This window comes from Phytophthora infestans, genomic scaffold, assembly GCF_000142945.1.
Source record: "Phytophthora infestans T30-4 supercont1.30 genomic scaffold, whole genome shotgun sequence".
Classification (NCBI taxonomy): Eukaryota; Oomycota; class Peronosporomycetes; order Peronosporales; family Peronosporaceae; genus Phytophthora; species Phytophthora infestans.
In genome coordinates this window covers 1,163,243-1,171,144 of record NW_003303729.1, presented here as the reverse complement: position 1 = coordinate 1,171,144, position 7,902 = coordinate 1,163,243, and positions in this window count along the sequence as shown.

Below are 7,902 nucleotides of genomic sequence, written 5' to 3'. Positions count from 1 at the left end.
TGGGGAAGGAACGTCAAACCAGTTCAAAGACAAAACCTCCAGCTGGCAGTTGATCCGTCGCTGCTCCCAGTCGATTGTGGTCGAGTAGTTGGCAGCAGTCTCATTCGCTTCGTCGACGGTGGCGTACTCCTTGTCATCGAGGCATGCATTTGTAATAACGGAAGGTCGACGATAGTAATTGTTGGTGTGTCCAACCATGATTGACCGGATTGCTTGCGGAGGACGAAACTCTTGTTCCCCAGTACCACGTTTGAAGAGATAATAACGCTCACCGCCAGCGTGGCATGTGGTGGTCTCGTAGAAACTGACAAACTTGCCAGCGGGGAGGTTCGTCCAGGAGATTGACTCGGCCACCTTCCAGTACGGACAGCTCGCAATTTTCAAACACGTCCAGTCCTCGGGGTTTACGAACGTCAGGCTGTTCGTCTTCGGCAACACCACATCAATGATCAGCGTTGGCATCTTCCTGTCAAGGCGTAAATACCGAAATGCATCGACATACCAACTTGTTTCTAGCGTCTTCCAATGAACATAAGAGCCTCGGTTTTACGAAGTAGAGCGAAATCGTTCGAGGTTGCATTTCGAATCGCGATTTTTGTACTTCACTGATATTCCTTATTCTAAATCGAAGGAAGTATTATTCACGTTACGTAAAGAGCGGGATACATGTATATGATTTCCAGAACTAAATTCGAATGAGAGTTCTCTGGATATTTTTATCCAGAGTCGTACCAGGATCCACACCCTGTTCAATTCAAATACCTGGCCAAAAACGGCAATAATAGGCAAACGAGGAAATGGATTCTACGCTTGAAAATAGCATACTGTCGAGAACACCATCTAGTTTTAAGAACACACTGGGCCGCTAAAATGACGTCGACGTGCATTCAAGTTGATTCGAGCACCAATTGGGTAGCAATTGTTTCTCCAATGAGAAAAGGTAGTTATGTTTCTTTCGATTTCTTCCAGGATCCCGCAAATCGGGTTGTTTTTGAGCCTCAAGGTTATTCCAAATGAATACTTTTCTCCCGAGTACTTAGCGAATTTGCGTAAATATCCTGTGACGCGAGATACGCGCTGCCTGTGCGTTTTAGCATCTCCTTTTTCATGCCAACAATGTTGTTCCCATGTTTTTAATCATTCCGAACAAGCGGTTGCTGTTAGATTGGACTACTTGCTTTACCACGGCATCATCGAGTTTGCAGAGATCAATTAATTATGTTCTCTTAATCGTCGGGAGCTTCACTGAATACGTTCTCGTCATCTTTGCCACCTTCTTCTCCTTCGCCCGTTTCTTTGTCGACATTCCTGATGTCGCGGTCTCCTTCTCTCGTCGGGGTCGTGTATCTTATGTAAGCCGGCGACGTAGGAACTTAGACGTAAACGTAAAGCAAATGTATTAACTTGTTTCTTGTTTCTGTTTCTTGAGCACTTCTGTTGAAAGAAGGAAAATCACGACTGAGAGCTTCCCTACCTGCTCTCCTACCTACGAAGGTATCTCCTAATAGTCCCCCTCCGGACCGACATCACTCTCAGCTTCACTATCCTCCCACTGTCTGGATTCCTTGGTTCCACGTCAGACTTGGAACGAGGCCGTCTGAGTAGTAGAGTCGGGATAGTCAGACGTGGCATCAAGCTTCTGCAGTGCACTTAACTGTCGGAAACACTCGTCCAGAATAGCCAGCCCTTCTGCCAGCCGTAGACCGTGACAATTCTCCCCGACTGACTCGCCGAGCCTCGTTCCCTTCAGCATGTCCGACGGTAGTGGTGGTCGTCGAATCCGGAACGACAGGTGTCGTTCCAATCGAAGCTCCGCTTGAATCTCTTTCCACAGACGACGTTCCACTTCTCGGACTGCCACGCAAAAGGTCGAGGCTGGTCTTCTCTCTCCCTTCCCGGCGCTCTTTCTTATTCCCGAGCTTAGTCCACCCTTGTTGAGCCGTTGAAATGCCAGATCGATCGACTCCACCTGCTTGCGAGGCCCAATAATACCTCGTAGCGTGACTATAGCAACCCAGCGTCAGCACCGACGCGTTCCAATAGAGACAAGCGATCGAGAATTCCAGCACCACGTCAACTAGTAACGAAACAAATGCGACGCCCATCCATCCGCATAGTACGCCCTCCACGCCCTCATACAGCATGCGTGGCAAGTAGAACATGAGAGACATAAGCAGTTGCATCACGAGATAGACACCAGTTAGATATTCGCCCACACGATCAATCGAGGCAACCACAGCTTCAGCCATAGCCCTCAAGTAACGACAGGAAGACGTCCAGATAAGCTGCACCACATCAGGAACGAAGAGGCAGAACGAGTGATGCCACGCCTCGCACCACCTAAGGCACAATCGCCCAAATTTTCCAAATCGAGATTCGTAGTTCCGGAGTACCGCCATAGGAACGAGGAACAACAACGTGACCAAAATACACGCGTATTCCCTGGGAGGCAGTGCCTTCGCGTTCGCGCCACGCACCGTAGTGACAAATCTGTCACTACAAGTGTACCAAAAGAAACAGATAGTAGTACCGCAATCCAGCGCACTAGCACCTAATGCCCATCCCACGTTCCGTAAAGGAGTCGTGACAACCCACACCGCGATACCAGCCACAGCACAGCCCAACATCGCTCCAGTCTCCATCTCGGGGAGCTTAACAGTCGACCACACCACATCCTTCCAGTGAAACCACTTCTTCAGCACTTCCGCCATTCTCAAATGACGCCGCTTAAGACTGAGAGATCCAGCCAGTGTTGTCCGTTAGCATCCTCGTCCCAACTGTCGTCACGAGTCACCCAAATCGTTATCTCTCACGTCGTTCCATTTCTACACCCAGTCGCTAACGTCTTTTTCTCCGACGTGTCCCTTCCGTCAGCCACTAACCTTTCGAGAGAAACTTATCCGTCAGTTTCCAACTATCCCAGCAGCGAGCATTTCTCGACGACAACAGCCTCTCTTTCGCCATGTCCAAGCGTCTGTCAGCAGCAGAGCACGCGCGTTTCAAGGCCTTCTTCGACGCAGCACTCGACTACGACGAACATGGAACGCCAGGCGACGACGCCAAGGCTATCAAGCGGGAGTTCTGGACCGAGTCACGAGGACACTTGGAAGGCAACGGCCTATCTACAGGTCTAGCGCATCTGGACCAACTCGTGGATGACTTGTTAGAGGAACTGTCTCCAGTTTCTCTGCACGGTCCCGTAGTCGCTCTGCCTTCGCAGCCTGGATTCTCAGCTCCAGCACCGTCGCCTGCCAAGTCGTCCACCGCTTCAGCCACTTCGTCTGCGAAGAAGACCACCCGTAGCAAGCGAAAAACCCGTAGCGGACCACCGCCTGTCAAGACGACCAAGAAACTACGCAGTAGTGACAAGCCTGCTCCGTCACCATCTCCACTCGTTCCGTCCGCGGAGTATAAGGCGTTGATCGACTTGAATCCCGACGCACCCGACTCCGTGAAGGCTGCCGTTTACTCGATCCTCGCCAAGGCCGAAGCAGCGGGAAAGAAGCCTTGGTGCATCGCCTTCCCGTGGACCGGACGACCTCAATGGTACAATCCTATCCGTTTCCGCGCTGTGTATCGTGCCCATTGGCGTTTCTGGATGATGCATCGGCGTGCCTTTTGGGAGTGGGCTCTGTACGCGCCTTTGGCATCGGAGACGGCGCAGAATATCCCGCGGAAGGCAAAGATGCGAGTCGCTTAAGCCCGAGTCGCCTTCATGAGCTTGTGCATTGAGACCTTGGGCTTCTATGCCTTTTCTCACGCTCCTCGATAAGAGCCCGTTGATGTTCCTGGATGGGCGGCCAGCCCGGCCCGAGACAATAAGAAGACGCTGCACTACGATGGACCTCTAGCCGACGCTCTCACCTCCCTCGAAGACAAGGATCCGGAACGATACAAGGCCACGATCGCTAATGCACTGGAACCCGTGCAGATCGACGCCTACGGCAACCCAAGCATTCGCGCCCTCCTGGAGACGACGGAGGCTCTGGTCCCTACCGCTAAGCCGGCCAACCGGCTGTCCATGGTGGCTCTGGCACGCGTTCGTCTCGACCACCAATCGTTAGTGACGCCCAAGGACACGTGGGTAGGGTCGAAGAGTGACGAACCTTGGAGGACCCTCATCAGCGACGCTACCGTGAAGCAGACCCAGCTTACCGTCGCGACGGAGTTGAAGAAAGGCACATACCAACTTCCCGAAGTCCGTGGTCCGACCAAGACGGAGGTCAAGCGTGCCGAATGGTCCGATCTCGAAGAGGAGGACGAAGACGAGACTAAAGCAGCCGATCCGGCCGCTGCTGTCGAGACCTCCACTGTTACCGACTCTAAGGAAGTCAACGCCGACGCTGACGACGGAGAAGATGGAGACGAAGAGGTTGAGGACGACGAAGAGGCCGAGGAAGACGAAGAGGCCGAGGAGGACGAGGACGAAGAGGACGAAGACAACAAGGCGGAGGCTGACGACGAAGGAGACAAAGAGAAAGCTGTTCCTGAGAAAGCTCCAGCCGCCAAAGAGAAAGCCACCAAGAAGTAGTCTTCCTGCTTACGCGAGTAGTAGTCGTCCGACTATCAGTTCGTTGCCTTTTCCTCTAACTCAGAATAATTTTGCGTCCCTAAACTTCTTATAGTTCCACAATCTTTAACAAATCACCATCGTTCCATCAATGTTAGACGCGCTGTTCCAAATCATTCGTTCCAACCTCGTCTCGCTCCAGATAATCTCGTCTCGTAACAACTCTTCCAAATCGAAACCCAAAGTATCCATGCTCATCTCGTTCTCATATGTAAAATGCAGCAATACAACCCAGTATCTTGAGATTCTCTCGTTCTCAAATACCGATTAGAGTGAAGTCATCACACTCCACTCGTTCCAACCAGTCAAGTGACCAGCTAGAACAACACATCCGCGTCGTCCACGTCAGCGTTGGCCTCGACCAACCTGGCGCTCCGACGTAACTCCGGCAAACCCTTCTTCTTACGATCTGCATCTTCAAAGGCAGTGATTAACGTTCCGAACTCCGGAGCTAGAGCAGCTCATGACAGCCAAAACGTCACGTAGGTAGCTGTCAGTACCAGGTACTGAAGCTCACCCTTTTCCATTTTCTTCGCAAGAATATCCACAATAGGCGACGAGACACCAGCAAAAGCAGTCTCTTCACCTCCAATAGACAAACGTTCCACAAAACTCGATGGAGGTAGATCATTCTCCTGCAATGGTCCTGGTTCTGTACGCATGTCGCTTCCAGTCACGTTCTCTGTTGTCACGTTCTCATCAGTTACGTTCTCGGTAGTCACGTTCTCGGTCGAACCTTCAGGAATATCATCAGCGAACGGTCGACTCCAACGACCACGGAAGCGCTTCAACCGATTCACATTCACCGTAACAGCCTTGTCAGGATGTCTGGGTATCGCAATCTTGTAGGCGTTCTCCCCGACTTGGCCTACAATACGGTACGGACCGTGCCAAGAGAACGCCAACTTCTTCGTCTTGTTTTCACCGACTTTCGCTCTGAAATACTGATAGACCCAAACGGGATCCCCCACTTCATATGTGACCTTGACTTGCTTACCCAAACGCTGCTCGTGCCGATCTTGAGCCTTTAGTAGCTGTCGTTCCACTAGACGCCTTGAGTCACGTAACGACAATTACAACTTCCTCCTGTACGCAGCAACCTCGTTGCTTTTCCAGTCTTTTCCAGTGTTGAGAAAGGCTAAGTCGATAGGTAGAACCGGGTCACGACCATATAAACTGAAGAAAGGAGTGTCTCCCAGACCCTCGTAATACGCAGTCCGGTATGCCAACAAGACCCGAGGCAAATAAATGTCCCAATCGGTCTGGGTCTCATTCACAAACATCTTAAGCATCCCCAACAATGTTCCGTTAAATCGCTCCACTAGTCCTTGAGTTTGAGGATGATAGGCCGCTCCAAACAACTTCTTGATCCCTAGTGTCTGATATAGAGATCGTGCCAAATCAGACGTGAAGTTCGTTCCTCGGTCACTAAGCAATCGTTCTGGAACGCCATGTCTGCAAATTACACCCTCGATCATAGCATCGACGAAAGAGATCGTGTCCAGTGACGCAACCGCGAAAGCTTCAGCCCATCTCGTGAAGTAGTCCACAAACACCAAGATATACTTATTTCCACGCGGTGTGACAACCAGTGGACCAACAGCGTCCACTACTAGCAACGAGAACGGTCCCGATAGTTCCTGGACAGGCATTCTTTGCATAAGACCAGCCCGCCAAGGCCTTCGACCTTTACCACCACTGCAAATAGAACACTCCTTCACGTATTCAACCACGTCCTTTCGCCAACCGTGCCAGTAAGCATGGCGTCTCACCTTATCCAACGTTTTAGTCTTTCCCAAATGAGCCGAGAAAATATCAGCGTGACAATAGTGCAAAACGGTCTCGATAAACGGTAATGGAACGACCGGAACGGTCACGGTCCGAGCAGGACCGGCACGAACCCCCAAATGCACACGGCGCATGAGGACCTCGTTCTTCATCAAATGATGCGGAGACATCTTCAGGACTGTCACTCTTAGTTGCGAATCCAGAGCAAGAGCACCGTCTTTCAGGAACGCCTTCATAGCACGCATCCACGGTACTCGTTCCTATTCCTCCATGAACTTACCATAGTCCAACCCAAAGACATCGACAGCAGACGGTAGTGTAGATGGAGCACCCGCTTGTAGTTCTTCTTCCTGCTCTTCCTGGGTGAGTTCCCCACTAGAGACAACACCGTCTGTTGTCTCCCCGACTGGAACTGAACCGTCCGTCTCGTTCCAGTTCTCAGTCTGCTCCACAAGGATCGTTCCATTCTTGTCCGGAGGATCGTTCCGATCCTCGTTCAAGAGATCCTTCATCGAAATGGCACTAAGAATCCCCTTGTCAGGACGATGATGAAGTCTCGATAGTCCATCCGTATGACCCATTGACGTCCCAGGTTTGTGATACACTTTAAACCTCAGCTGCGATAGTTCCGCGGCCCATCGTGCCAATTTAGCATTGGACGTCCTCGTGCTGTCACTAAAGATCCACGTGAGGGCTTGATGATCCGTAAACAAGTCGAATTCACCGTGATCAAGATAACACTTGAACTTCCGAGTTGCCCAAACAATTCCCCAGCATTCGATTTCCGTCGTTCCACTAGTCTTGTTGACCCAGTTCCGCTGTGAACCTACCAACATCTTGCTAGCGTAAGCCACCGCTCGGTCACGTTTGTCAACTTCTTGCATCAGGCAAGCACCCACGGCCAAATGAGACGAATCAACGTAGAGCTTAAACCGTTTCTTGAAGTTAGGATATACCAGTATCGGAGGCTTCACCAAGGCCCGTTTCAGTTGATGGAACGCCACTTTACAATCATCGTTCCATTTGAAGTCGACTTCCTTCTGCTTCAGTCGTTCCAAAGGAGCGGCAATAGCAGCGAACCCAGGTATGTACCGTCTGAAGTAACTGGTTAGTCCAAGGAAGGCACGGACCGTATGAAAACCATGGGGTCTCTCGATGTTTATCACAGCCTTTGCCTTTTCCGGGTTCGGCAAGATTCCGGTAGGTGTCACGATGTGACCCAAGAACGCTACTTGGTCACGTCCCCAGTGACACTTCTTCATCTTCAGCTTAAACCCAGCCTCACGGAATCGTTCCAAAACCTGTCTCACCCGGATTAGATGGGGTAGGAAAGTCATCACTAAACACCACGCAATCATCCAAGTAAACAAGGCACGTCCTCTCCTTCAGATCGACCAGCACGTTTCGCCATTAGACGTTCGAAATCAGGAACGGCGTTACACAACCCAAAAGGCATACAAGCCATTCGTAGAGTCCAAATTTACTCGTGAAAGCAGGCCTTGGTCGATAACTGTCACGTTCCCATTGGGAACGTTCCCATATCT